Genomic DNA, 27701 nt, shown 5'->3' on the forward strand with positions numbered 1-27701 from the left:
GCCAAAGGACAGTTTATGGGGTGGAGCATTTTGAAGGTTCTGCTAGCAATTGTCTGGGTCCACAGCTTCCTGTATATCGTCAGATCACACAGGGAAGACGGTAGTCTGTTCCTAGGACTAAGGCCATCTTCCTCCTGATTATTTTCTAATGAGACGTACTTACTGTTGACACAGAAACCACCATGCTGCCTATTATAATCCTCTAATGTTGTGTATACCCACTATATACAAATTTATATTTTGAGTGTGAAAATGCATCCGTGACACCGCTGAGGACTAAAAAGCAAAGCCAATAAACTTCAGTATTTTAAAATATCTACTTACCCCACCGTTTAGGAGAATGAATTGGTGCTGACTACAAGGACTGTACAAGAAAGAGGTGAAGAGGAGACTGGGAAACCAACATGAGAACTTCACCTTACAAGAGCGAGTAGGTGCTAATTGTACACGTTGATTATCAAGTGGCCTTATCATAATAATGACCATCATTAACATATTGTGGGCTGCAAGTTAACTCCTGTCCCCCTCACCATAATTCTTTGAGGCAGATGCTAATGTTATCCTCATGTTTTTATAAAGTGAAACCAAAGCTTACAGCTGCTCAGTGGCCTGTCCGAGGTCAACAGCTAGTAAGTGAGCCTCAAAAGGGGTCTGTTGAAAGAAAGCCCGAACTTGCCTTTAATCGCCATGACAAGGTGAAGTGACTTTACTGGTACCGCAGTAGTGTTATTAGAAGTGGGGATTTTACCCATTGCCTGGCACCTACATCTGCCCCCACGACCTGATCATTCATTAAGTTACTCATCTGTGACCCAGGTATTGGCTGTCACCACCCACAGCCTCTGCTTTTGCCCCCATGCATCTCTTCATTTCCCAGAGAACCCAAGTCACCAGGTGTTAGGAGCCCTGTGAACTTGACGGAAGGCCAGCCAGCCTCCTGCATTTCTCACACTCCCATCCGCGCATCCTTGGAGCGGCCTCACGGAGCTGCTTGCATAGAAGGTAATTCCATCAGAAATCAAGGGAGCAATTTGGGTGATTTGTCCCGGTGACTTTGGAATTAGGGTTCATGTTGGAAGCCTGCATGTGTTTCCTCTGCTCTAGGCATTTTAATGTGTCTAGTACATCTCTCCCAGTCTACAGCCACAAGGGCTGTGGTTTGAAGTCCCTCCAAGGACCCCCAAAGAGAGTTTTGCATACACCATATAAACTATCTTTAAAGTCAGACCACTCCAAATACCCCCTTCACATATGGTGAAACTCTGTCCGGCCCTTTTCACATAGTCCAATAACAGATGGAAAATTAATTTCATATACATCAGTTTCATAGGGCAGACTGCAGAGTTCACCTTGCACAGCACTTTGCATTTCCTTCCCAAACCCTCACTCTCTCTTCCAAAACCCTCTCTTTATCCACAAGCCTCTGAGCCTCTGTGCCCACCTCTGTCTCTCTCACTCTCTCTCATTGCCTCTGTACTCAGTCCTTTTCCGTCCCAGCCTTTCAATCTTCCTCTCCCTCCGCTTCCTCCTCCGCTCCATTCTGGATCCCCTCAATGTAAAGCAGATTAGTGCTTCCAAACATGGGCATCTTCACCCATCACCTCTCATTAGCATACAACAGTGATCCTTCTTCCTTAAATTACAGCTAAGAGATAATCCATATTTTTTGTTCCATCTTTTTTTGTTTGTTTGTTTTCAAGCATTTACTGAGTACTTAATTTGGTATAGGAGAAAATAGTCATATAGTGGTTGTGGCCATTTCACTGTACCAAGAGCCATTTGTGTTGTCCATCTTAGATGGGCAGAATTCTGTTTCTTGCCGTCCCTGGATTTTCTCAAATGGAGGTCCCCATTAGCCCTGGTTGTGCAGCAATTGCGTGGTGAGGACAGCCTCCCTTCTAGATCCAGCACCCGTGGGGAGTCTCCATTAAGTTGGTTTCTACGTGTTGCGTATGGATTTGGCTCTACCCATTTACATTCTTTCTTCCATCCCACTGGGATGCAGGGAACAGATGCACCAAAAGACTGGCCGAGGTTGGAGGCATCAGTTCTGGCCAAGAATTATACTGATGCTCACATTCATGTGTGTGTAAACCATGAAGCTAAAGGCCTTCTGTCAGAGGCCGGCGGGCATCCCCTCCCCCATGATTGCATTGCAGCCTGGGGTTATACAAGCCCATGCCTCTGATCTCTGCCTGCTCCCCCCAGTAAGAGGGACAGTGATGGTGTGGCTGCACTGACTTCAGATTTCTCCCGTCGCCCTCAAGTTCAGATCCATGCCTGAAACCTGAAGGTGACTTGCTGATGCCTGAAAATAAGCCTTGTGTCAATGTGAATTCGATAGACTGTGTCAGTGGGATTATGAATCGGCCAAAACATACAAAAAAAAGAAATCTCTTTTTGTTGGTGAAGGGAACTGCAGAGGCACAGAATTCCCCTCCCCCCGCTTCGCTTTATTTACAGTTTACCTATATTTTTAGCAGTGGTTGGTCCAGAGTTCCTCGCCAATCTAGTATTGTTAAACGATAGGAATGAAGGAAGTATATGACGCGGTAAAACCATTAGGCAGCAGCCTTACCAGGCCCTTGGGGATTTTCACAAATTGCTCTAACAAATGAATCCATTAACTGTGTGAAATCAGGCATTGAGCATAATGTATAAGCCCTGCTTGTGGTTAGTATTATCTTTTTGTCGGCTGTCAGGGGAAGGGGTTATCTGTGTGTGTGTTGGGAGATGGAAAAGACGAAGCCCAATGGACTCCATGTCATCGCGGTGTGCTAAGCCCAACCCCCTGAGATTTGGGGACCTGGGGAGATTTTTCTGGACTTACCAGTGACACTAAAGTGAGGGGAACACCAAGCCTATTGGAACGTCCATGTTAAGCCTGCTATATTTTGTTAGCTGTAGCCCCGGAAGAGATCCTGAACTCTGACACATGGACAGGATGTTAAGTATACGCTCTCACGCAGGAATACAGGAGTCACTTCTCAGTGTGGGAGAGTGAGCAACACTGTACAGCCCCAGCTACACACAGATTGGCTCTGGGAGCCTGGGCAAGTCATTTGTTCCTTCCGAGATGTTTCCTCTAATCATCCCCACCCTGCCTACCTCAGAGTTGTCTGAAGGGTTAACTGGGCACAGTATTCATAACACTACTTGGAAAGTTTACAACTGTGACCTGACCTCTAGGAGATACAAGTAAGTGGTTTTGTTGAACTAGTTGAATCCTGATGTGCTCTAGGTCAGCTGCGATTGAATGCTTAATTTAAAATAATTTTTTCAGTTGGTATGGAAATAGAGTTTCTCCTTCCCTCTCATATGTGGCAGAAATTAGCTAAGCCCCTCCTCCCTCGTCATTTAAGCCACAAACATAGTAGAGAAGATGGAGGAGGCAAAGGTAAGCCATCGTTATGTAAGAGAGAATCCAGGTCACTGTTTCAGACTCAGTTCTCAGCTTATCGACAGTTATCGAAGGAATGTTTGTGAAGCTTGCTGTTTCTAGGACACGTTAGTGTTCAGTTTGGCCCTGGTGACTAGGTCAGAAGGGAAGACATGGTTCTAAGAATCAAAGGAAGGCAAACAGTGATGTTTATTTTTTTAATTTTGTTTTTAACTCCTGTCACTGCTTAAGCAATGCAGAATACCCATGAAGGAGGATATTTTGCAAAGTATATTAAGCCACTGAAGGTAGATGTGTAGGCATCCGTTAAGGTGATAATTGGGTATGTGCCCTCAAACCCAGCATATGTAAAACAGATCTCACCTTTGGTCTCAAATGTGCCCTAAGTCCTTGATCCTGTGTCTTTGAATGGAATCACCCAAAAGCCTTAACTCTGCCTTAGAGATATTAATTAACCTTAGAATTTGATAAGTCAAGTATGCATGTTTAAACGTTAAGGGTAACTACTAAAGGAAAAGAAATAAAATGCATTAATTCCAGTCAGCAACTGGTAGGGATAAGGGAAAAGAGGTGAAATAAATAAAATTGTACTTATCCAAAGGAATCTAGAAAAAAGAGAAAAATAATAGAAATGTTTTTAGGGCTTCCCTGGTGGCGCAGTGGTTGAGAGTCCGCCTGCCGATGCAGGGGACACGGGTTCGTGCCCCGGTCCAGGAAGATCCCACATGCCGCGGAGCGGCTGGGCCCGTGAGCCATGGCCGCTGAGCCTGCACGTCCGGAGCCTGTCCTCCGCAATGGGAGAGGCCACAACAGTGAGAGGCCCGCGTAACGCATTAAAAAAAAAAAAAAAAAAAAAAGTTTTTAAAAATTACTCATAATTATGTGGCAGAAATAAATTCAAATACATTTATAATCACAATAAATGTAAATGGGCTAAATTTACTAGCTACTGGATTTTAAAAAAATCCATCTACACTCTGACTACAAGAGACACATTTAAAACATGAGGACACAGAAAGGTTAAAAGCAAAAGAATGAAAAACAGACACACACACACACACACACACACACACACACACAACTAGACACCAGATGTTAACAAAAAACTAAAAGTTGGTATGGCAATATTAATATCATATAAAGTAGGTCTAAGACAAAAAGAATGATCAGGAATAAAAGGGATCACTGCATAATGGAGAGTGGATCAGTTCAACAGAAAGATATAAAAATGCTAAACGTGTATACTTAATGACATAGTCTCAAAATATATAAAGTGAAAATTGACAAATACGTAAAGAGAAGTTGTTGACCAATTCATAGTGACGGTGGGAGATTTTAACACATTTCTGTCATAAATGATGGAGCAAACAGACAAGAAAATATTAAGGATGTGGAAGATCGAAATACACAATTAACATGTTTAATGGAATGAACCATGTAAGAGAACCCTGCACCCCACAATTAGTCAACACCGTTCTTCCCAAGGACACATGGAGCATTTACAGAAATTGACCATGTACAAGGTCATAAGGCAAGACTCAGCACAAATAGAAATCATTTTGTTGAGACTATTCTTTGATTAGAGTAGAAATCACTCCCACCCATCTCACTGGTGACAAAGCCCTTTCATCTGTCCCTCTTTAATGTCTCCTAGCATCACCCTCCCTACTCCATTCTCACTGTGCTGCCTGAGTGCAGGTGCAACACCTTCTCTCTCCTGGGCTGCTGAGGCAGGCGGCAGCGGCCTCTCTGCTCCAGCACTGCTCTCTTCCAGTCCACTTTCCACCCTGCTGCCAGGGACTCTTCTAACATGTGAAAATGAGTATCCCTCTCCTGCTGAAGATGTTTGACTGTGTCAGTGGGTTCCCTGCTGCCGTCAGGATAAAACCCAGACCCCACCATGACCTGTAAGGCTTTCCTCATCTGGTCTCCACCTAACCTTGTTGCCTTTTCTCTTATTGGCCTGCTCTTCTTGGAGTCCTCCCATACCCTCACACTCACCCAGCCACGTTCTGTCTCTCCCCCTTCCTCCACCCTTCCACCGTTGCCTTTCTAAGTCATACTCATCCTTCAGAAATTCGTCGCAGATATTTCTTCCTCCAGGAAGCCTGCTTGGACACATCCCCAGCCCTGACATCCCTACTCTTCCTCCATTCCACACACACCAGTTCAGATTAGTTGATTCCCTAATGCTCTCATAGCAGCATTCCATTTACTCTGTCACAGCACTGGGTGTAATGGCTGTGCATATTCCCTGCTTAAAGCCTTCATTGTTTTCCGTTGCTCTGGGATAAAGACTAAGGCCAGAACAAGGCCTGCGGGGCTCTGGGAGGACCAGCCCCGGCCTCTTCCTCTGCCTCATTCCTCATCTCTCCAAACTAGCCTTCCACTTCCTTGAAACCATGCATTCCCGCCTGCCTGAGGACCTTTACCTACTCTGTTCCCTCTCTGGAGCGCTGTTCCTTTCCTCCTCCTCTTTACCCCACTCACCTGGTTAACTCCTACTTTTTCTTGCAGTCTTAGTTCAGTTGTCAGTTCCTCAAGGAAGCCTTACCTGACTTCCCTTAATTGGATCAGGTTCCTCTAGTTCTCAGGGGACCATCTAACATTTCCTCAGAGCTCTTACTTCAGTTTCTAATTACACCTTCATTCTTGTGATTATTTAATTCATGTCTCTCTTCATGACTGAGCTGTCAGCTCCATGACAGTACAAACCAATCTGCCTTGTTCACCATGGTCTCCTAGTACCTGGTAAAATGCCTGGCACTGAATGGGCATTTGATAGATATTTGTTGGAAGCGTGAATAAATATAATTTAACTATATTTGCTTGACTATCTCCTTCATTAGTCTCTGAGGCCCTGAACAGACGCTGTGCCTTTTCTTTCTAGACCCAGCTCTTAGCAGGTGGCTGCACGTCATCAGTGTCTTGTGCACGTTTGTTGATCAAATACCAGGCCAATCCCTTCTCGGGAGACTCTCATGGAAACATATTATCAGCACACCTAATTAGAAGGTGATGTCCTACAGGTATTAACAGAGTAGTTAAGCCAAGAGCACACATGTATTTTAACTGGGTTCAAATTAGGGCTGGAATATCCTACCCTGGGTTAAAAGCAGGGCCAAACCTGGTTCCCATCTTGTAGAAGATACTTCCTTACTTCTTCAAAGGAAATATTAAGGAAATAAAGGATCTAAAGGAAGGGGTCAGACCCTTTGGGCTCAAGTCTGACCTCCTTATCTGACCAAGAGAAAGTTGGTAGGGTCTGGAAAAATGTTCCAGGTGTTGTTATTTCTGCCAGAGAGTGTCAGGTTGGCAGGGACCCACTTCATTCCTCTGGTGAGGAAAGGGAGTGTCTTCTTTCTTTTCTTCCTGCTCCACCCTTGGTGATCTGCACCAGGTCTGAGGAAGGAATGGAGTCATGGCTGACTGGCTTGGGCAATCACTTCCTAAGGCAGTTCTGTTCCATGAGCTGAAATCTCATCTTCCAAAGTTAGCAGTAAACTATGGACATGGCCGGGGGATGGACTTGGCAGTGGTGTGTAGGGGGTGGCTCCTACAAGTTTGGGAAAGCCAATTTTGCGAGCCAGTTGTTGAAACATTAGTGGCTTGAAATTGGCCCCAGTGAGAGTATTTATACCACAGAGAGTGGCAAATGCTTTAAGTCAAGGCTTTTTTTTTTCTTTCTCTCTCTATTCTTCCTTTTCTCTGCCTCCCTCCTTCCCTCCCTCCCTCCCTTCCTTCCTTCTTTTTCCCTCTGACTGCTAAACTCAGGTTGGAGTCCTGGCTGGACACTCACTAGCAAATTCCTCAGAGCCTCAGTTTCCTCATCTCCAGAATGGGGCCCCAAAACTGTAGCTGTTGCACAGAGTTCCATAAGTCTTAAAGATAATGCATGCAAAGTGCAGAGCCCAGCACTTGGAAACTTGTAAGCATTCAATAGACGTTAGCTTGATTTTATCAGCCTCTGTATATCTTATTGTTCAGTTTTGCCAGTCATCCGTGCTATTGACTTAGGACTGAACAAACGTGATTTTTAACATTGAGTGATCTTTGAGCGATATTTGAAAATATCATTTTCTAAGTGATAGGGTAGAATTTTTCCTTATCCCTGATGTACAGTGAAGCTCTCTCTTCTCATTTGCTTAGGTGCTCTGATACACTAGTGACCAGTTCTCAGTATATTTCTTGGGTTTGTGTGTGTTCCCGTCCAGGATGACAGAGAACCTATGGGGTCAGTAGTCTTCGTTTCCTGTTCTTTAATTTAGGATCCTTCTAATCCTTAAAACTCCCAAAGTCACTGAGAATAAACTATTCCCTGGCTTCCAGAATCAGGTATTATATCAGGGAGAGAAAGATGTCATACTCGGGCTTCCCTGATGGCGCAGTGGTTAAGAATCCGCCTGCCAATGCAGGGGACACGGGTTTGAGCCCTGGTCTGGGAAGATCCCACATGCCGTGGAGCATCTAAGCCCATGCATCACAACTACTGAGCCTGCGCTCTAGAGCCCACGAGCCACAACTGCTGAGCCCGCGTGCCACAACTACTGAAGCCCACGCGCCTAGAGCCCGTGCTCCGCAACGAGAGAAGCCACCGCAATGAGAAGCCCGCGCACTGCAACGAAGAGTAACCCCCGCTCGCCGCAACTGGAGAAAGCCCGTGCGCAGCAACGGAGACCCAACTCAGCCAATAAATAAATTTATATTAAAAGAAAAAGATGTTATACTCTGATTGACAACTTCTACTCAGCGCCTGCCAGGAGCAGGACGCTGCAGATGTCCTGGAAATTTACAAAAGAAAAGAAGGGGAAAAAAGGAAAAGAAAAAGAAAGGCCTGAAATCCCTAATCTGTAATTCTGAAATGCAAAAGACTCTGAAAACCAGAAGTCCTTTCATAACTCAAATGTGGCAAAACCTGACCCAAACTGTCCTGAGACTATTTAAAGTCTTTATTTATTCTACTTCGTGTTAATATTCATATAATCTGGTTCAAAGGTACTGACATGCTTGATTATAGGCTATTAGACCAGCGTCTACTGGAGTTGTTCCGTAATATACAGTATACATACCATACTACCTTTCTAAAATCCCCCAAATTCTGGATTCTGAGACATATCTAGCCCCAAGTCTTTTCAAATAAGGGATTCTGGACCTGTAGTAGAAATCACAGTGTCTGCCTTTAAGGAGTTTACAGTTTGGCCCATACCAGAGTCATCAAGCTGTGCTTCGGATAAGAGGGGCATAGATGCTTAGACAGAGTGTAGCCGACAGGAAGTAGGGGGATGTTCATCTAACTGGGCTGTATCACCCAACTGCTCAATCCCAGTCTTAGCTCTCAAACTCCTCAATGAAGAGTAGAAAATCTGAGCAGACATATACATTCTGAAGACTCTCCTCCAATATCCTTCATTCCTTCCCTTGATTATGGGTCTTTAATTCTCTGCAGTCTGGCTTATCCACCCCTAAAACACTTTCCCCATAGAGCCTCATTTAGTTGGAGGTCAGGAATTCTCTTAAGTGCTTAGAGAAAACAGCCTTCATTCGAGAGGAAAAACAGAGCGCTCCCTGGTGCAGCGGTGTGCTCTGCGGGCCCCAGTTCTGTTTGAACTTTAATGGTACACCCCGGACCAGAGCATCCTGCACGCACTTAGTCATCCTGAAGACCTGCACACATCTTCAACGGAAATATCCTTCCTGCAGACGGATGCTTTAAAGCCCTGGGGCTCCGAGTCAAATGCAAAGTGATTCTGCAGGGGCTCTGGCAGCCCTCGCCCCCTTAGTCTAGCCTTCTCTTATTGATGTGTCTCCAAAAATCATTTGAATCTGTTGTGCAAGTTACAGTCTCCAGAACCAGCCCAGGAAGGACATTCCTTTCTTGAAATCAGCAGACCTTCCAGCTCATAGAAAGAGAGTCTGTTTGCTGAGTCTTTTTTTTTTTTTTCTTCTCTCCTGACCTAGAAAATCTGGCTTCTCCAAACTCAGTCTTTTGAAGCATGTGTTTGTTATCTCTTTGGAAATACTGAGGGCTTGCTCTACCATATGTTTCCCAAAAGCCTCCTATGGACATACCCATAAATAATAAAATGTGTCCATAAATAATGAAATAGTGACCTTTTCTCAAGCATTTACTGTGTACCAGGTACTGTCTTAAGTGCTTTACATACATTATTTTTTTTAATTTAATAACTTTACTGGAGTATGATTGCTTTACAATGTTGTGTTAGTTTCTGCTGTATGACAAAGTGAATCAGCTATATGTATACATATATCTCCATATCCCTTCCCTCTTGCGCCTCCCTCCCTCCCACCCTCCCTATCCCACCCCTCGAGGTGGTCACAAAGAATCGAGCTGATCTCTCTGTGTTACATACATTATTTTAATTAATCTCAAAGAAATTCTGTTAGGCAGGCACTGCTATTTTTCCTTCTTTGTTTTTATAGGCTGGGAGGTAAATGAGTAGAGTAATATTTTCTTTTTTTTTTTTTTTTAGAGTAATATTTTCTGTGCAGTGATCCACCCTAGCCAGTTTGATGTCTCAGAGTTTAATTAACAGAACAGGGGAGCTGCCCTGAGCTGAACTCAAGGTATTGCTTTTTTATTCTGCATTTTGCAGTTGAGGACACCAAGGCTCAGAGAGCTGCAGATAATTTGTCTAAGGTCACACAGCTACATAAATGTGAAAGCCGAGAGCTGAAGGGAGGCTTTTCTGACTCCAGAGTCTGTGATTTGAATCGCCAAAGAAATGTGGGAAAGAGAATAAAATGCCCCTTGGACTGAGTGTTCCTTAGTTTTTGTGCTCGTTTTACTCCACCAGCCTCCATAGGTCACAAAGCCCCATGGCCTGGGTTCTGCAGGAGGTACTTCTTTTCCTTGAATGAAGTCTTTGCAAGTTTCTGCTTTGACACATGACTGTCGCCTTCCACAGCGGTACAGTGGCCCTCACCAGCACTTTCCTGATCGTCACTGTGATGCTTCCCCAAAATGACCCAGTGTTGGCCAAGTCCGTCTTGACTTTTGTCACAGCAGGGTCATTTGCCTTTGCTTTTAAAGGGGCTGGGGTGAGGCCAGAGGCCACTGGGCAAACTGAGTAAAAGATCTTCCTTCTTGACTGGGTTGGAAAGGCCATGAAAAAGGGAAGTTCTCATAGACACGGCTTTTGGTTTCTCCTGCATCTTTAACTACTTGCATGACCAGGCAAGTCATTTAATCTCTCTGATCTTCATCTGTAAAAGGAAGCTGTTACGAGGACCGATCCCATCATGGGGCCATGAGGAAGGAGTAGAGTGAGGCCTGGGAAGGGCCTTGCAATGTAGTGAGTGCTTTGGAAATAAAAGGTATCATGAGTGTTATTAATAAGAGCCTATGTTTTAGCGTGTTGATTATTTACATTTTTATAACACTTGGGGTTTCACAAAGCATTTTATATGAGTAAACAAGCATCTTGGGGTGTCTGTTGTATAGACTCTACGTTAGGTACTTGATAATCATTTCGTATTTGCTCTTTCTTCTGTTATACCGGATGGATGAATGGCTCTCCTTTTTCTTTAGCCAAGAGAACCGGGTCGCCCAGAGGCTGCCGGCTTATCAAAGCAAATCTGTGGCTTAGCCAAGAATAAAACCCCAGTCCCAAGACATCAGTTTATCCTGCTGCCTCTCCATGGGGCAGCCTCGTTTCCAAGGGCCCCATGCTCGCTCAAAACATTCAAAAATAAAAAAGACAGAACTCCCATTTCTGCCAGAGAGAGATATCCAAGCATCTCTGGAAAAAGAGTTAGCAGTCCTGGCTTGCGGTTTTGTGTTGTAAGGTGCTTGGATGCGAAGGAGGAACTGTAAACCCCATGGAACTCGTTTCACATGTCAGAGTCTATTCTGGATCTTGAAAGCGGGCCACGGAGGCCCCAGCTGTGCCCCAAGAGCTACGTTCCTGCAGAGGCTTCCAGCACCATGCAGGAAGTGGGCGGGGGAGGGGGGCCCAGGATTCCCAAAGGGACCCAGTGGGTGTCACAGCCCAAGGGCAGGAAGAAAAGAATCCCCCACCCCAACGCCAGCCTTCCAGGGCCTAGTTTTTGCAGAGCCTGTATCAGGACATATAAAACTTGTTTCCTTCTGCATTATTTCTTTTTAAGGACTTTGGCTATTTTTACAGGTTCCTTTCACTTGCCAATTCTCTTTGATCCCACGTGAAAAGTCCAAAATGGACCAGTCTTCAGTTTGCACTGTTTGCCCTGTTTCAGCACATCTGATAGCTCTCGGGTCCTGTGACCAGGTCACTGTCACTGGTATTCCACACACAGGTCCACACGCAGCTTGGCTATTGGCAGGAACCAGGTGGGCTTTATGGGAAGGAGATGGAGCAAGAGAGCATCACCACTGAAGGCCCCGGGAAATGACTGGTGTTTGATAAGGGGTGAAAGAGCTTGGAAGTGAGTTGAAATCTTCTATCCAAGAAGCTCAACTAAGAGATAAATCTGCCCCTGGTATCTAGCGTCTCCAGGGATGTGCACATTGCAGTCAAGATGCCATTTATCAGAAAAATCACAATGGTAGCCCGGGACCAATAATGAGGACAGTACACTCATATGTCAAACATGGCCTCACGGGAGTTGTCTTTAATTTTGGCAGGTAGCTGGAAGCATGGTTTGCCCTCATCCCTTCTGCTCTTCATGGTTTCTCTCCTTGTTTATTTCTTTTCTTCTAACTGACCTTTCAAAGCCATTAATATCCTCCACCACCCACTGCTCCTCTCTCATGTTTTAGAGATCAAAGCACCATTACGTTGGGTGGAGTGGTTTGAAAAATGGAGCACTTCTACGTTATCGGCCTTTGAAAGCAGATTAGGCAACAAGAAGTAAGGAGAAATGTCAGAGAAACTTCTTACTTCTCTGGGCTGCCATCTTTTTGCACATAATTCCTCTTGACTTTCAAGGAGCCTACCTTCCTTGGTTCCTTGACATTGTCATGTTCAAGGGGCTCCTCTGGAATTCGATAAATCTAGACATTTAGGTGGGCCCATGGGGTGGGGCGGTCAGAAGGAAGAACACTTCCTAATGTTTTCATGATACTGTATTCCTAAACCCTTGATGGTGTGAATAACTTTTCTATGGATTTGTTTGTACAGAAAATAGATAAACGGGTGTTGCTTTTCAAAACCGTTCTGCATAGGAGCAGGTCATTAGGTTGTCAAGTTTCACATTCCATAGGGAGCTTGGTTGATCTGATTTGCAAAAGTTCTAACAGCATTATTTGGCAGCATGACTGTTGGGAGCCTCCCTGAGTCTACTTATGTTGAGCCCACCCTGTCTAGGGGAGGTCCCATCCCTTCCCTATGTGTTTGACCCAAATGTGTTTATTGTGTAACATTTATGATAATTTATGATTTTATTTATGTATTTGCTTACTTGTTACTGTCTCACACACATTCTCTCTCTGTCTCTCTCTCTCTCTCTCTAATGGAAGCCTCAGGAGGGCCCAGATCAGGTTCCTTTGGCTCACTTGGTATTGTCAGCACCTAGATCTGTGCCTGATGCATAGTAATTGCTCAGTAAATATATGGAATGAATGAATTCAAGAAATGTGTTCTGAGAAAAGCTGTTGGGAAAAGGTGTAAAAAAACCCCAACTTATCAAAAATATTCCCTGTGGAAGAAGGTGATATTTAAGGTTAGCTTCCTTGCTCTACCAATCCTTTTAAGCAAGGTGAGTAGCACTTTTTAGAGAATAGTGTTTGCCAGACTTGGAGTCACTAGTTATTCCTATAGGACTTTGAAGAAATAGTGGAAGGCCCATCACTTTTCCTTTCTCTTATTTTCCTTTCTATCTATTCATCCTTCCTTTCTTCCTATATTTATTAAATGCCTATCAAGTATACGTAAAACAGGGGTAATAATATACCTACCTCAGAATTGTTGTGAGAATTAAATGAGATAATTGTACTTAACAGTTTTTGGCAAAGTATCTAACATGTTAAGAGCCTGATAAATTTTAGCCATTAACACTTCCATCAGAAATATTTATGAAGCAACTATTTTGCACCTTCTGTCTGAATCTCCAGAGTAAGGAGAAGGGATACTGTCTAAACCATCAGGGAGCTTGTGATGATTTATGTCATTAGTTTTCTTTCCATAATATCTACTTCAGAGCAGAGGGTTACATGGTGGCTTCTTGTGGTACAGGTGGGGACGGTCAGCTAGACAGGACAAGAATGAGGAAATGAACAAAATGTCAAACTTTTACATAAAGACAGGATCAGTTACTCATTTTTCCCTTTTGCCTCAGCTTCCTTATATGGCTTAGCACAGCACTGTTACTGATCCTTTTTTTTTTTTTTTTTGCGGTACGCGGGCCTCTCACTGTTGTGGCCTCTCCCATTGTGGAGCACAGGCCCCAGACGCGCAGGCTCAGCGGCCATGGCTCACGGGCCCAGCCGCTCCGCGGCACGTGGGATCTTCCCGGACTGGGGCACGAACTCGTGTCCCCTGCATCAGCAGGCGGACTCTCAACCACTGCGCCACCAGGGAAGCCCTGATCCTTTTTTTTTTTTTTTTTAAAGAAATTTGATATTTTGTTCAGCATGGGCTTTTCTGCATTAAATTTGATTTTTTAAAAACCTTGCATTAAAATAGTATTTCTCTTGATTTCTGAGTAAATTTTGGACCTGAAGCAAAGTGCCTCCCTCTTCCCACCCTGGTCCCAGCCCTGTTAGCTAGTCAACCTCTCTAAGCTCTCATGATCAAGCCCTTTGACTCTAGTTAAGGGCTATTGAATTTATGTTCTTATCGTCCACTGTCAATACCCAGTCCAATGCACCACCAGCTCCTGTCTTAACTTGTAAAGTAGTCCCCTCTTTTGTTCTTGGCCCCCTCCAGTCATTTCTATACACAGAATCAGATTTCTTAAAACCTATATCAGATGATCACTCCCTGGCTTAAAACCTTCTGTGGCTTTCTACTTCCATGAAGTAAAACCCAGACTCTTACCATGGCCTGAGACCCTGTGACCTGGCCTGACCTCCCATTCCTCCCTCCCTTTGCCTGTTATGTTCCATGCACTCCTGTCTTCTCTTAGATCCTTGAGTCCATGGTGGTCTCCTCCACATGGCTGCCTTCGTACACATGGTTCTCCAGCAACGCCCTTCCCGACCTCTTTCCGCCTCGCAGATGGCGGCTGATGTGTCACCTCCTCAGAGGTCTTCCCTGACCTCCTGGTCTAAGTTCTGGCCCTCTCTGCCTCTCTTAATCTCTTCTGTTGCCTCTTGTTCTTTCCCTTTTCAACACTTCCCATCATTTGTAATTTCATTGTACGTCCATCCATGTGTTTACTTGCTTGATGTCTTTCTCCCCCACTCGCCTGTAAGCTTCTGGAGGACAGAGTCATGCTTATTCACCACCTTCTCCCCAGCCTCTAAACCATGCCGGGCACAGAGGAGTTGCTCAACCCTTTCTTGAGTAAATGAGGGAGGGAAGGGAATGAGTGAGTAAATCAGTCTTCAGCTTGCAAAATCTTGACCTAAAGACTCTGCCACACACTGAGGAACAATGGGACACTTTTATGTCGCATTCTGCTCTCTGTTGTCATGAACTTTGCTCTTCTAAAGCAAGTGTTTTTCCTCTGGATTATTTTTATAGAAAAAGAGAAGCAAATATAGAGATAATTATTGATTCTCACTCATCAAGTCCCTGCTCCCTATCACCAGCATCCTTCTGAGAGCCTGCTGCAGAATTCCTGGGAACCACAGGAAATAAGTCCACTAACCACTTGAAATGCTCTTATAAAAATAGACCGGACTTGACCTTCTTCCTGTGGAAGGGCCTCTTTCCTCAGGGCAAACATTACAAAGAAATTCTATCTGCTCTTAGGAGCCTCCTCCTTCCATCAGTCTTCCAGCAGGACTTATCTGGACAAACTTGGAATCCTCTTCTGAAGTTGTCCCCCATCTGCCTGGGTCACCATCTGAGCAAATTCCTCATTTATTATTTCCATGCTCTTGTTTTTATATTGAAATGATAAGATAAACAGACAAAAATCAAAACCTTGGGGAGCCAGCTATTGGGATGTTCTGCTGTGCACTGATAGTCCATTGGGGTGGTTTTACCCTCACCAGAGGTTACTACCACTGTCCTTGGGCTTCAGTACAGGGGTGCACCTACATCACTCTGACCATTATCCCCTTACCAAATTCCTTACTTTTAAATTTTATTACTGAAGTGCAGTTTTACTTAAGTTCAGTTTCCTTATTTAAAGGAAGCTTTATCTCTCTAGTGTAATTGCAAAAACATCCCATAAATGGAAGGCAGTCGTAAAGACAAATACAGTCAAAGGACAGCAGTCACTGGCTTCTGCTTAGGTGCTGTTGCCTGCCTGTTCAGCTCTTTTGGTTACACAGAGAGAACAACAATTCTTCTAGGGGGGTTGAAAGCAAAATTGTACCAAGCTAAAGCCTCCTCCTTGAATAGTGAAAATGATTGAAGGAGGCTTCAAAGGTTACACCCTTTCTCTCAGCAGTGGTCCTGAAAGGTGTCTTAGTACCACTCAGAATTTCTCCTGTATCAATAGGGGCACATGCCTCATACTCTGGGAAATGAAGGGTTAATACTTGGGCTTTACTCTTATATCAGTTCAACAGATAAGCAGAGGATGCCCGTCAGTCCCCTTAGAAATCCTGAAATATGAGGGAGTGATAGAAAAATTAGAAAATACAGATAAACAGCAGTAAAAAGTTTTAAAAGATTCTCCATGATCCTATCAGCCAGAGATAATTTCTGTTAACATTTCCATTCATGGAGATGTAAGCATTTTACAAAGTGGAATCACGTATGCGGTTAGATGTGGGTTTAGGCCAGATGTGATGTCCGTTCTTCACAGCTGCCCGGCCAGTAGCCTTGGTTACACAGGCCCAGTAGCCTTCCCTGAGAGGGATGGCAGCATCCAGCCAGCGCATGGTACCAGCAGATTAGCTAAAGTCGGATTGAAAAATCTCACCACCAGATATACCCGGAAATATAATTTCCACGGGAGAAGGTGCTGCTGGGGGCATGTGGGCTCATCGATCTTCAGGACCAGATTGGGAAGCGAGGCACCTTGGTGTCTCAGTAGGTGACACAGAATGCAGGGGAGCCAGAGGGACCTTGCCGCCCGACCTGCCGGCTGGTCATTGAGGACCCTTGTTCTTGCTCTTTTCCATCCTGCCCTGACTCACCAGGTGACCGGACAAGTCGTCTGTCCCTCGGCTGTATGTGTATGACTTCAAGAAATGACTTTCCGAGTCATGCTGCTACTAACTTTATAAAATCTACAAGATGGTGTCATCTCTGGCAGGTCTGAGGGCAGGTCAGACAGGCTGGAGGGGACAAAGTGGACCAGCTGGCTCTCAAGATGCCTCTTGGTCTTATGATTCTGTGGGGCTTGGTGACACCAGAGGAGAGGGCTGAGGTCACCTTCAGGGGACTTCACTTGTTCACTCAGGAAATGGTTGTTAAGAGTCTGCTGTGTTGCTGGGCCCGCCCCCAGACGGTGAATGAAACGGCAGAGTCCTGCCCCTGTGGAGCTTACACTGCAGTCATTTCCTGAGGTGTCACTGGTGACCCACACTGCCTCCAAGCTTTCCTGGTCTTGGTATTGAGTAAGAAAGCCCAAGAGTCCCTGGCCTCGAATCCCTCGGTGGCCTCTGAGGAGGGTAAATGTCTTTTGGTTCCAAGCTTGCTGTCACCTCTGGGCCTTTGAACTTGCTTCGCCTTGGCCTGCACCTCTCTTTGCCAACATTCCCCACTGCCCACTCTCACCCAGGGTGTTCCTACTTCTCCCTTAGAATTCCGCACAGGTGTTCCTCAGACGAGCCTTCGCTGACCACTGGCCGCAGGTCCAGGCCCAGCCCCCCGGCGGGTGCCCTTGTCCCTCTGTATTTCACCGCAGCTGCTAACTGACGGTACCTCCCCCTCGGCTTTGCTGCATCAGGGCAGAGCCCTCGATTTTGTTGCTCAGCTTTTTATCTCTAGTATCTTGCACCGACCGGCACATAATACATGCATAGTAGTGTTTGTTGAAAGAAAGGAGGGTGGAGGGCGGGGATGATGGTCCCGGTGTGCTGTGTATTGTATCAGTTTTCCTGAAAAGTCACGTGCTACGCTTAGAAGTCCCCTCGTGAACCAAAGCCTGAGAAACTATACTGATTTGCCAGCTGCCATACTGAACCCAAATATGAGTATTTTCAGTAGATGAAATCAATGTGAAATTCATCCTATATGTTTTCTAAAACCATTGATCCCACACCACCAAAACTAACAAACCAGCCAGGGAGATGAAGAGACTGCAGGAGGAGATGAGGTTGAATCAGTCTATTATTCATTAATTCATTCAACTGAATGCTGTGATTTATCGGGCACTGAGGACACATAGGCAAACAGAACGAGCAAAGTCTCTGCATTCATTGTCTGTTTTTATTCCTATGGGGGAGATATTAAGTTTTTATCCATTGCATCACTGACCTCCCTGCAATATTAAGTTTTAAAAAAGTGAACAGGGACTTCCCTGGTGGTGCAGTGGTTAATAAGAATCCGCCTGCCAGTGCAGGGGACAAGGTTTCGAGCCCTGGTCTGGGAAGATCCCACATGCCGCGGAACACATAAGCCCGTGTGCCACAAGTACTGAGCCTGCACTCTAGAGCCCGCGAGCCACAACTACTGAGCCCGCGTGCTGCAACGACTGAAGCCCGCGCACCTAGAGCCCGTGCTCTGCGACAAGAGAAGACACCGCAGTGAGAAGCCCGCGCATCGCGATGAAGAGTAGCCCCCGCTCACCGCAACTAGAGAAAGCCCGCGTGCAGCAACGAAGACCCAACGCAGCCAAAAATAAATAGAAAGAAAGATGAAAAAAAAGAAGTGAACAGCTGAATGAGAACGTCAGTGCCAGTGCGTGTATCTCCCTGTTGAAATGAGATAGCCGTGACTGGAGGCGGAGAGGGTACCAGTAGATAGAGAGTGGTCGAGATGTCTCGGAGGAAGTGACATTGAGCTGAGACCTTGGAGGGTGGGCAGGAGTTCAGTGGGTGGGCCCAGGGACGTGTGCACGGCCGCATGTGTCCTAATCTGTTTCACCAACTGGAGGGGACTGCATAATCCTCCTGGGTAAGGAGCTGGCACGTTTCAGGAAAGAAACGTTAGGATGCTAAACCTTCTTGCGGTAGTTAGCCCAGCATAGGCAAGGGACTCAAGATAACCCACCAGTTGGGGGGCCACAGGAGTTCATATAATCTTTCCAAGGACAGATGCGTCTCCGGGGGGCCAGTGCTGCCTCGTGACTGAACCTGTCCTGAGCCTCACTAAGCTGAAATTCATTGTTTCCTCCTGCGGCATCCTGCAGCTTGTTGGCTGGAGCTGTTTGTGGCAGTTACTACCTTCTACCCTGCAATTATAGTTATTTGCATCCTCCGGTTGGCCTCCCTAGTGAATTTTCACCCCCTCGAGGGCGGGGACTGGATCTTACGCACTCCCTTCCGCCATAGACACACACTCTTGGCTTGTACCTAATAGATGCTCGGTGCATATTTGTTGGCATTTATTAAACAGGATAACTAAAATTTGTGGCTAATGCTTTGGAAACGTACCTATTTTAAAGAGAGTGTGATTTGGGGGGTGGGAATGATCATTTTGGAGCATGGAACTCTTGCGGGAGACACACCTGGATGGTTCTAGCGGAGACCATTGAATGCCTCAAGGCTTTGCGGCGGGAGGGGGGGGTGCCAGGATAAGAAAAGAAAGCTGTGGGGAGCACAAAAAAGGGCTGGGGGCCAATGAGGACTAACTGGCTGTTTTGGTCTTGATGGTGGTAAAAAGCCATTGAAAATCATCTTGCATTGCTTCGTCCAACAGTATGCCACGCTTGTCCGTGTTTGCTCTGAGATTGTGTCACCTGATTGACTAGCTGGTTGATTTGGGGTTTGATTGGGGTTTCATGTCTTCTTGTGTTCTCTTTGTCATTTCTTTTTTTGAGGGGGTTTATTTTCTATATATACAGAATCTATGGTCCAGAATAATCTAGATATACGCAGCTACAATTTTGTTTTTTTGTATTTTTGTGATAATTAGTATTTTTGAAGTTGAATCAGTGTTCAATCTGGAATTCACGTCAAATGGAAACTTAGTATCACTACTGAAAACGTAAAACCAGTGTCACTTGCCACAGGAGGTAATTATAAGAGTAAATATCAAATAATCCACGTTAAGAAATTTTAAAGATCAAAAGCATGTAACTAAATCTAAATCTAAGGTACTGTCTTATTAAGTATTTCATAGAGATCATCTCATGATTTCGTATAGGAGCTGAAGTAGCATAAACATTGTTGTTCTTGTTTTCACAGAGGAAAAGTCTGAGATTTTGAGAAATTAAGTGGCTCCCGGAGTTAGGAGGTGTTTTAATCTGAATTAGTGTTTAGTTTTGTTTGCAAATGAGACACTGCAGCTGAAAGGTAGAATAGAGGTGGGCCTGGAGGTGATTAACTTTTAAAATGGATACTAAAGTGTTGTTTAACTGTTTACTTTTGTAACTAAAAATAAAATCTAATGAAGCATGGGGAAACAAAGCAAAAAGCAGGAGTAGAAAAGAGCTCTGTCCTGGGAGGGGTGAGGTAGAGCATCCACTGTTGTCAGGGGAGCCAGCTGACCCTTGGCCTGCTGGGCCACCACGTGGATGTCCTTGGCAGTGACGTTGCCTCAGTTCAGGATGAGGAATGGTGGTCCAGGAAGAAAAGGGGGAAGGAACCAGGTGCTTTGCTTCCCTCTTGGCTGTTACTTATTAACTAAAACTCCAGTCCATTTTCTTTGTCCCCTTGGACTGGTAGCAAAGTCTGATGGCGGCCTGAGGGGATAGTTCTGTGGGGCCTTTTCAGGGTCAGAAAACTCACATGCAGGCAGCTTTGTTTACATCAGCGAATCCAGCTACATCGTGCGAGCACTTGACCGGCCAGTGACTCCCAACACAAAACAGATGCCTGGGCTGTGCAGAGGGAGCATGTAGGGCTCCTCAGCTGCTAGGACTTTGTCTTGATGAATTGGGAAAAGGACAGGAGACAGCTGGCACTGGGTGTGCCAGGAGTCGACAATAGCAGCGACCGAATAGACCTGGCTTTGTGCTGGCTTGAGCCATGTGGGCTCCGGAAGGAGATGCTCAGCGGGGGCTGTGAAGGCCAAACCGCATTCCTGCCTGAGAAGGCCACATCGCTGTGTGTGCTGGACTGTGGAGGTTTGAACTCCCTGTGACCAGGATGTGGGAAGGGATGGGGTCCCCTAGGCCAGAGGAGGGGAAGTGGGATCAGAACCAGGATTCCATTCGGTGCTCAGTTCTTCAGTTCTAAAAGCTATTCTTCTACTTTTTTGTCCACATAGCATTGTTCAGTGTCATCCTGCGGTAGATTGTGGTAGATAAATCTCTCGTAATGAATAAGTGATTACCTGATTAGGTTAATCATTACGTTAAATGTTTTTCAGGCAGTGCTTATCAACTAGAAATATTAATAAATAATGAAAAACCAAATCCTCCTGAAAGAACCAGGCACACACACTAGATCCAGCGTACCCCAGGAGGCCCCCATGTCTTCTGCCCACTCATTTGAACAAAGGACCTTGCATTCAATATCACGTTCTACTCTGTCTACTGATATTCGTTTAGTAGATTTGCCAGTTTGAATACTCCAGTACAATTCTCCCTTGAGGAAAAAGGTGAAATTGAGGCAATAACAATTATTTAAGATATTAAGAACTATGATTTTAAAACACAATCCCTATATATATGCGTTGGAGAGAGAGACTACAGATTACACACACAGACATACATACATACATACACAGAGACCCCCCAAAGTGTGACCATAGCCATTATTAGGTGGCAAGGTTACAGGTGATTTTTGTTTTCTTTTCCATAGTTCCCCAATATTTTTATAAGTAGCATATAGTATTTGTGTAGAGACATTTTTATTTTAAAAATTCATTAAAAATACTGTATATACCTCTTGCTGCAATCTAGAGGTTAACACCCTGAGTCACTGCTAAAAGTACCTCGCTAAAGTATAAAATTTGAAAATTTCTCAGTAGGGAGCAATAACTGACCTTAAGATTCAAAATGGTACCCATGAGAGAGGTAATCGCTAAGGAATGAGGCTTCCAATCTCTTAGCATAGAAACAAAACTGTTTTCTTCTATGACCACTTTTCTTCATCTGATGCTCACTTCTTTGCGTCTTCTGTCAACCGACCCTCAGTTTAGTAAAGTAAATCTACATTTGCATCCCAGCTCCACAGTTTGCTAACAGTGGGACCTCGGCCAACCCATTTATAATCTTTGTGCCTCCGTCTGTTGGTCTGCAAACTAATAGGCTTATAATGAGGATTAGATGAAATAATGCACGTAAGCGCATGACAGCACAAGCAATAAAGGCCGGTTATTATCATTATCCCATTGGCTGGTCCAAACCATCTTTTCTAACTGTTTTGCAGAGAATATTTTTCTGATTTATCTGGGCTCTGTAATCTCAAGCATGTACTCAGAACTGTGACCTTACAGAGTGGCCCCAGGAACACCAAAAAAGAAAAAAAAAAAGAGGAAAGCTCAAAACATAGTTCCTACTTACCTGCTGGCGATAGGCTTTTTTCCCCACAGAGCCTCGAAGTCTTGGGTTGAGCAGCAAACTTCACTCATTAAGGAAGTGTCTGAGGGCCTGGCTGTGGCCCCAGTGCCCGCTCCCCTCAGTTAAGTCAGTGCTTCTTTAAGCTGTTCCTTTTGGTTTTTCTGACTCAGTATCTTAGGTCATTCTGAGACAGCCTTCTGCCCCCCGTCTTCCCCACTTCTACCTGTTGTCCTGGACATTTGTCATCCTTTTTGACTGCCCAGCATCTAAAGCCCCGTCCTGTATTCGAGGGATACCCCGCCAGACACGCACACTGGTCTTGGTCTGGCTGGACCCTTCTTGCAGTGTGATTCAGTCCTACCACACCTTCCCAGTGATTCTGTGGGCAACCCCAGCTTCTCCAAATTCTCTTTCTGTTTATTATCAGTCAAAGTTATTTTTGGTTGCTTACAATTAAGGAACTTAGCCAGCTCCTGATTCTCCTATGTTGACATAAATTCTTCAGCTGTTAGTTCCCCAAGCTCTCTGAGCTTCCCATCGTCATAGTCTTTATTACATTCTCCTGGTTATGACATGTTATTGGAATCATCTGCTTATTCTCCCCTAGACTTAGCTCTCTGAAGACAAGAACTAAAGCCATGTAGATCACTGCAGTAGCTCTATCATGGAACAGAGTGCCTGGCACATAGTAGGTCTGCCACAAATGCCAAATGAATAAACAAGCAACCACCCAGGAGAGGACCAGAGCGACCACGGTAGTTCCACTTGGAGAACGAGTTAACTTGCCAACTTTCTGATAGCCTGGCACCATTCCTAGCCTGATTCCGGGAGAAACCAGATTTCCTTTAGGCTTTGGCAAGGAAGAGGATATTCCAGCAGCATCCTGAGTGGGAGGGTGAGATGTTGGCTGCATCCTATAGTGGGTGAGTAATCCCCCAGGCAGCGCTTAGCTTTCAACCCTGGCTTATAATGCGGTCATCTCCTGAAGCTCCCAGCTTAAAATGGAAAGTGGCGTTACTCATGGCGAAGAGCAGACAATAAAAAAACATTGAGGTGGGACCTGACACAATGGAGTGAGTATTCCCTGATGACGGATGAGAGCATCTCTGCTCCGAGGGCTCACGGACCCGACAGACAGCTCAGTCATGGCAGGGCTTTTGAAGTACACCTCCAAATTAGCTCATCACCAAGCTCCTCACTCTTGGGGATGTTGGAAGACATTGCGTTTCCTAGCCTACACCAGGCATGGCGAGAGGAAATGCCCCTGAATCAATATCAGAGGTGATAGAGAGCAGCAGTTATGAATTGAGGCTTTGACGTCCAACAGAGCTGGGTCTGAGTCCTAGTCTTCTAGTTGCTAGCTCTGTGACCCCAAGTGAATTTCTTAACCTCTCTGATTTTTACATCCCTCATCTGTAAAATGGGTTAAATGGTAGTACCTACTACAAGGTCATGAGAAAAGTAAGTCAGACAGTCTGTATAAAACCCTTATCACAGTGCCTGGCTTGTAACCAACACTCAGTAGGTGATGGCTGCTGGCATTGAGAATGTTGTTCTTTTACCATCTTCCTCCAGCAGCTCCGTTACTGCCCCATCCTTTATGTTTTGTTTTGTTTTTGCGGTACACGGGCCTCTCACTCTTGGGGCCTCTCCCATTGCGGAGCACAGGCTCCGGACGCACAGGCTCAGCGGCCATGGCTCATGGGCCCAGCCGCTCCGCGGCATGTGGGATCCTCCCGGACTGGGGCACGAACCTGTGTCCCCTGCATCGGCAGGCGGACTCTCAACCACTGTGCCACTAGGGAAGCCCCCCATCCTTTATGTTTTTATTCTCTTTTCATCTCACTCGACCTCCATACCCTTGCTCCTTCAGGAGGCCTCCCTTACCACTCACACCCTTCTGAGCTGAGGCCACTGCCCAGCCTCCCTCCGTGGTCACTCCTCTCCATTTCTAGCTCGTCTTTCTCTCACTTTTCTCAGTGTCTGTCATCTTGTGTGCCAAGATCCAATGTCTGACCTGTTATGGTCTCTTCCCCACTTCAGAATCCATGACGTGGCACACGGTGACGCAAAGGGCACTGGAATAAATCAATCTGATTTTAGTGACACCTCGTGGACAGATTGGGCCTAAGGTCATAAAATGGTCAGGGCCCAACACCCGTTTCCAGTGCGCCAGCATGATGAACGTGTATCCACAGAAAGCAGAGTGGACCAAAGTCCAGTCTCATCACAGCTGGGCCTGGAGCAGCAGTGGTGACGATTACAAATGCAGTATGTTTCTTAGGAAAGACCGTACCACCAGCTTTTCTAATAATAGGCTTCTTTAGTGAGTTCATAAATTAGATTCAGATTTTTTTAAGGCGTACACTCTTGGCCTAAGCAGGTTACGTGCATTACTGTTGAGAGATGAACAATGATGTCCATGTGCCAAGACTCTTAGCATTGTACTAGGTAGTTCCGTACCAATGATCTGGGGAGTCGGCAAGCATCAGTTCCTCCAGGGTTAAGAAAACCTCCCACCTTTGATCTCCAATGACTAGATTAACCACAGGCTATCATCCCAGGGCGTGTCCTAATCATTTATTTATTCAGCATGTTTAATGAACAGCCTTTTATGTGCTGGGCACATTTCTGGATGTCACTGACAGATACGGTACAAGAGTCGGATGCAAGCCCCGCCCTCCAGGAACTTACGCCCAGCATGGGAGGTAAATACCCACAAATGGGGGGAGAAAGTGACGAATGCTACAAACGAGGTATCACGTTTTAATGAGAGTTCCCAGGAGACACAAATCACACGAATGACAGAGATATTAGGAAGGAGATATATATATATATATTCTTTTTCAGATTCTTTTCCATTGCAGGTTATTGCAGGATAGTGTATATAGTTCCCTGTGCTATACAGTAGGACCTTGCTGTTTGTCTGTTTTCTATATAGTAGTGTGTATCTGTTAATCCCAAACTCCTAATTTATCCTCCCCCACCCCTGCCTTTCCCCCTTTGATAACCATAGGTTTGTTTTCTGTGTCTGTGTCTGGGAAGCAGTATACTTTGAATTAAGGATGGCTCATATATAATGAGTTCATGGGGAAGGGGTAAGGCTGGAAAGGTAATTTATAGCCAGATCTTATAATCCACTTCCTGCTCAACATCTCTACTTGGATGTCCAATAATTATCTTAAACCTAAGATGGTCTAGACAGAACTGTTGGTTCTCCCCACCCAATTCCCCAGCTTTTTTTTCCTCAGGTATTTAAAAATCTTCCTGAGTATCCCTAAAAAGGAACAGTTGTTGTTTCTCTGTCCTTCACCTAGCCCCATTCAGTTCATCAGCCAGCTCTATCTCCAAAATATATTCTCAGTCCAGCCTCTTCTGTTGTCTCCACTATGTTCCAATCCATCATCATTTCTTACCTGCCTTCTTGTTTCATTTCTTGCCCTCATATAGCCGCTTGCTTAAGTCAGATCATATCCCCTTGCTTGCTGAAAACCTCCTAGCATCGGCTTCCCGTTGCTCTATCCATGGGAAGACCGTGTCCTCCAGGCTCATGGTGAGGCTCCAGCCTCTTCCCAGCCTCACCCTCTCCTCTCCTCCCTTGCTCCTCCCTGCTCCATTCACACCACTGGCTCTTCTTGTCTTCCTTGAGCTCACCAAGCATGGACCTGCCGTAGCGTCTTTGCATTTACTGATCCCTCTGTCTGAAACACTGTTCGCCCAGCCTGAAGTGCTCCTCTTTCCTTAGACCTTTGCTTGTCCACCTTCTCATGGCTCGTATCTCAGCTCGGATGTCACCTCTGCAGGTCACCCCTGACCAGCCTAACTAAAGTAGCCCCTTCTCAGTTTTCCTCTACCTCAGAACTCCATTTTTTCCTTTATAGCACTTACCTGAAATGCTCTCCAGTATTTTTCTCTTTTATCACCATCACTTCTACTAACTTGTAAGCTCCATAAGACTTCGTCTTATTTACCACTGTCTCCTTAGTCCTTAGCACAGTCCCCAGCACGTGCTCAGTAGTCATTTACAAATGCAGGTGCCTACACCAGACACCCAGAAATTCTGATTCATTTGTCTGGGTTGGGGCCAGGCAAAAGAGGAGTTAATTTGCTTGAGCTTTTTTTTATCGTATGCATAGTTTTAACTGTGTTATACCTAATACAATTCCCAGGAGTTTTTTAGACGGAGTTAAGAACCCCTGACCTAGAGAATGGAAATCTCTTTTGCTACTCAAAACGGGGTCCTTGGATCAGTATCACCCAGGTACTTGTTAGAAATGCAGATTGTCAGGCTTTACCCCAGCCTTAGAGCATCAGAATCTGTGTAACAAGACGCCCCGGCTGACTTGTATGCGTATTAAATTTGAGAAGCACCTACCGCAGAAATACAGAATTCCTGAGGAGTAAGTGCTTTGAATTTGGCAGGTCGAATTTGCTCTGTCTGCAGGACAGGGAGATGGGTGTATCCCTCAGACAGTTGGAAATGTGGTTCTGAGGTCACGGAAAGCGAACCCAAAAGGAAGTAAGCATCCTCACTAAAATGGTTTTTGAGGGTCAGAGTGTGGGGTGTGGTGAGGTCATGAGTGGAAAGAAGAGAAGACGAAAGCACTGGTGGACCGTGGGGGCAGCCCTGGTATGGGTGTGGGAGAAGGGGAGCCGCGATGAGGAAGTGGGGAAAGAAAGAGACGGATGGAGAATGATGGCACACGTCAGGGCAGGAGGTGAGGTCAGGAATGGGGTGACCCGAAGCATCAGATTCTGCAGAAGAGTCAAGAGACATAGAGACCAAGAAGTGGCCATGGAGTTCTTTTCCCACAGATGGATGGATGGAGGAACCAAGTGAGGGGAGGAGAGGCTTGAGTCAATGGTGAGCGGTTGGAAGCAGTGAGTCCACGCCACCCGCCCAGGAAGGACTGTGGTCACACCAAGAGGAGAATTGTGCCTTGAAGGAGTAGGAATGGAGAGAAGCTTTTCTCAAATGAGAGACCTGGGAATGTTTGTCAAGAAGAAATGTTCAGGGAAAGGGATTGAATAGATTGGAGATTAAAAGAGAATTTAATTGATGAGACTGGGTCCTGGAGGAGGTAGGAGAGAATCACATTAGACTTTGTATGCTTGTTAACACATTGACTGACCTAGACGGGTACAAAATAAACATCCGGCTGCCTTCAGGGAAGGAAACTGGGTGACTAGGGAGGCAGGGTAGCTTTCTTTTTTATTTAAGAAAAACAAACAAACAAAAATTATTAAACACCTGTGTGTGCTCTACCCAGATTTAACAGATGTTAACATTTTCTCAAATTTACTTTAGACTTTTTTTTATATGAAGGAAATAATTGCAGGAGAATGTAGTTACTAGTTCAAAAATAAAAGATAATTTTTGATACCCACTGGAAAAAAAAAGAAATAAACCATTAGAGAGAAAGTTGAAGTTCCTCGTTTCCCTTTTTCTGAACATTTTTGTCCTCCCTCCTCTGAGGCAGCCACTATTATAACTTGTGTGTGTGTGAGAGAGAGAGAGAGAGTCTAATGCCCGTAAACGGTGCACTTTGTATAGTTCTACGATTTGCATTTATTCACGCAACATTATATATGAGATCTATCCATTTTGATACCTTTTATCTGTAATGTTTAACAACAAATATCATATACGTAAATTCTAGAAGTAAGTTCTGATCTTACAGGTAGCCTT

The 27701-nt window shown here is 45.2% G+C and overlaps 1 non-coding gene across 1 annotated transcript; it reads right to left on the reverse strand.

The window, feature by feature from the left end:
- Positions 1–9833: 9833 nt before the first annotated feature.
- Positions 9834–9984, reverse strand: LOC136121771 (small nucleolar RNA SNORA36 family). Its single transcript, XR_010655782.1, has one exon. It is a non-coding gene; the product is annotated as a small nucleolar RNA SNORA36 family (small nucleolar RNA).
- Positions 9985–27701: the final 17717 nt, after the last annotated feature.

The sequence above is a fragment of the Phocoena phocoena genome, chromosome 3, assembly GCF_963924675.1.
Source record: "Phocoena phocoena chromosome 3, mPhoPho1.1, whole genome shotgun sequence".
Lineage (NCBI taxonomy): Eukaryota > Metazoa > Chordata > Mammalia > Artiodactyla > Phocoenidae > Phocoena > Phocoena phocoena.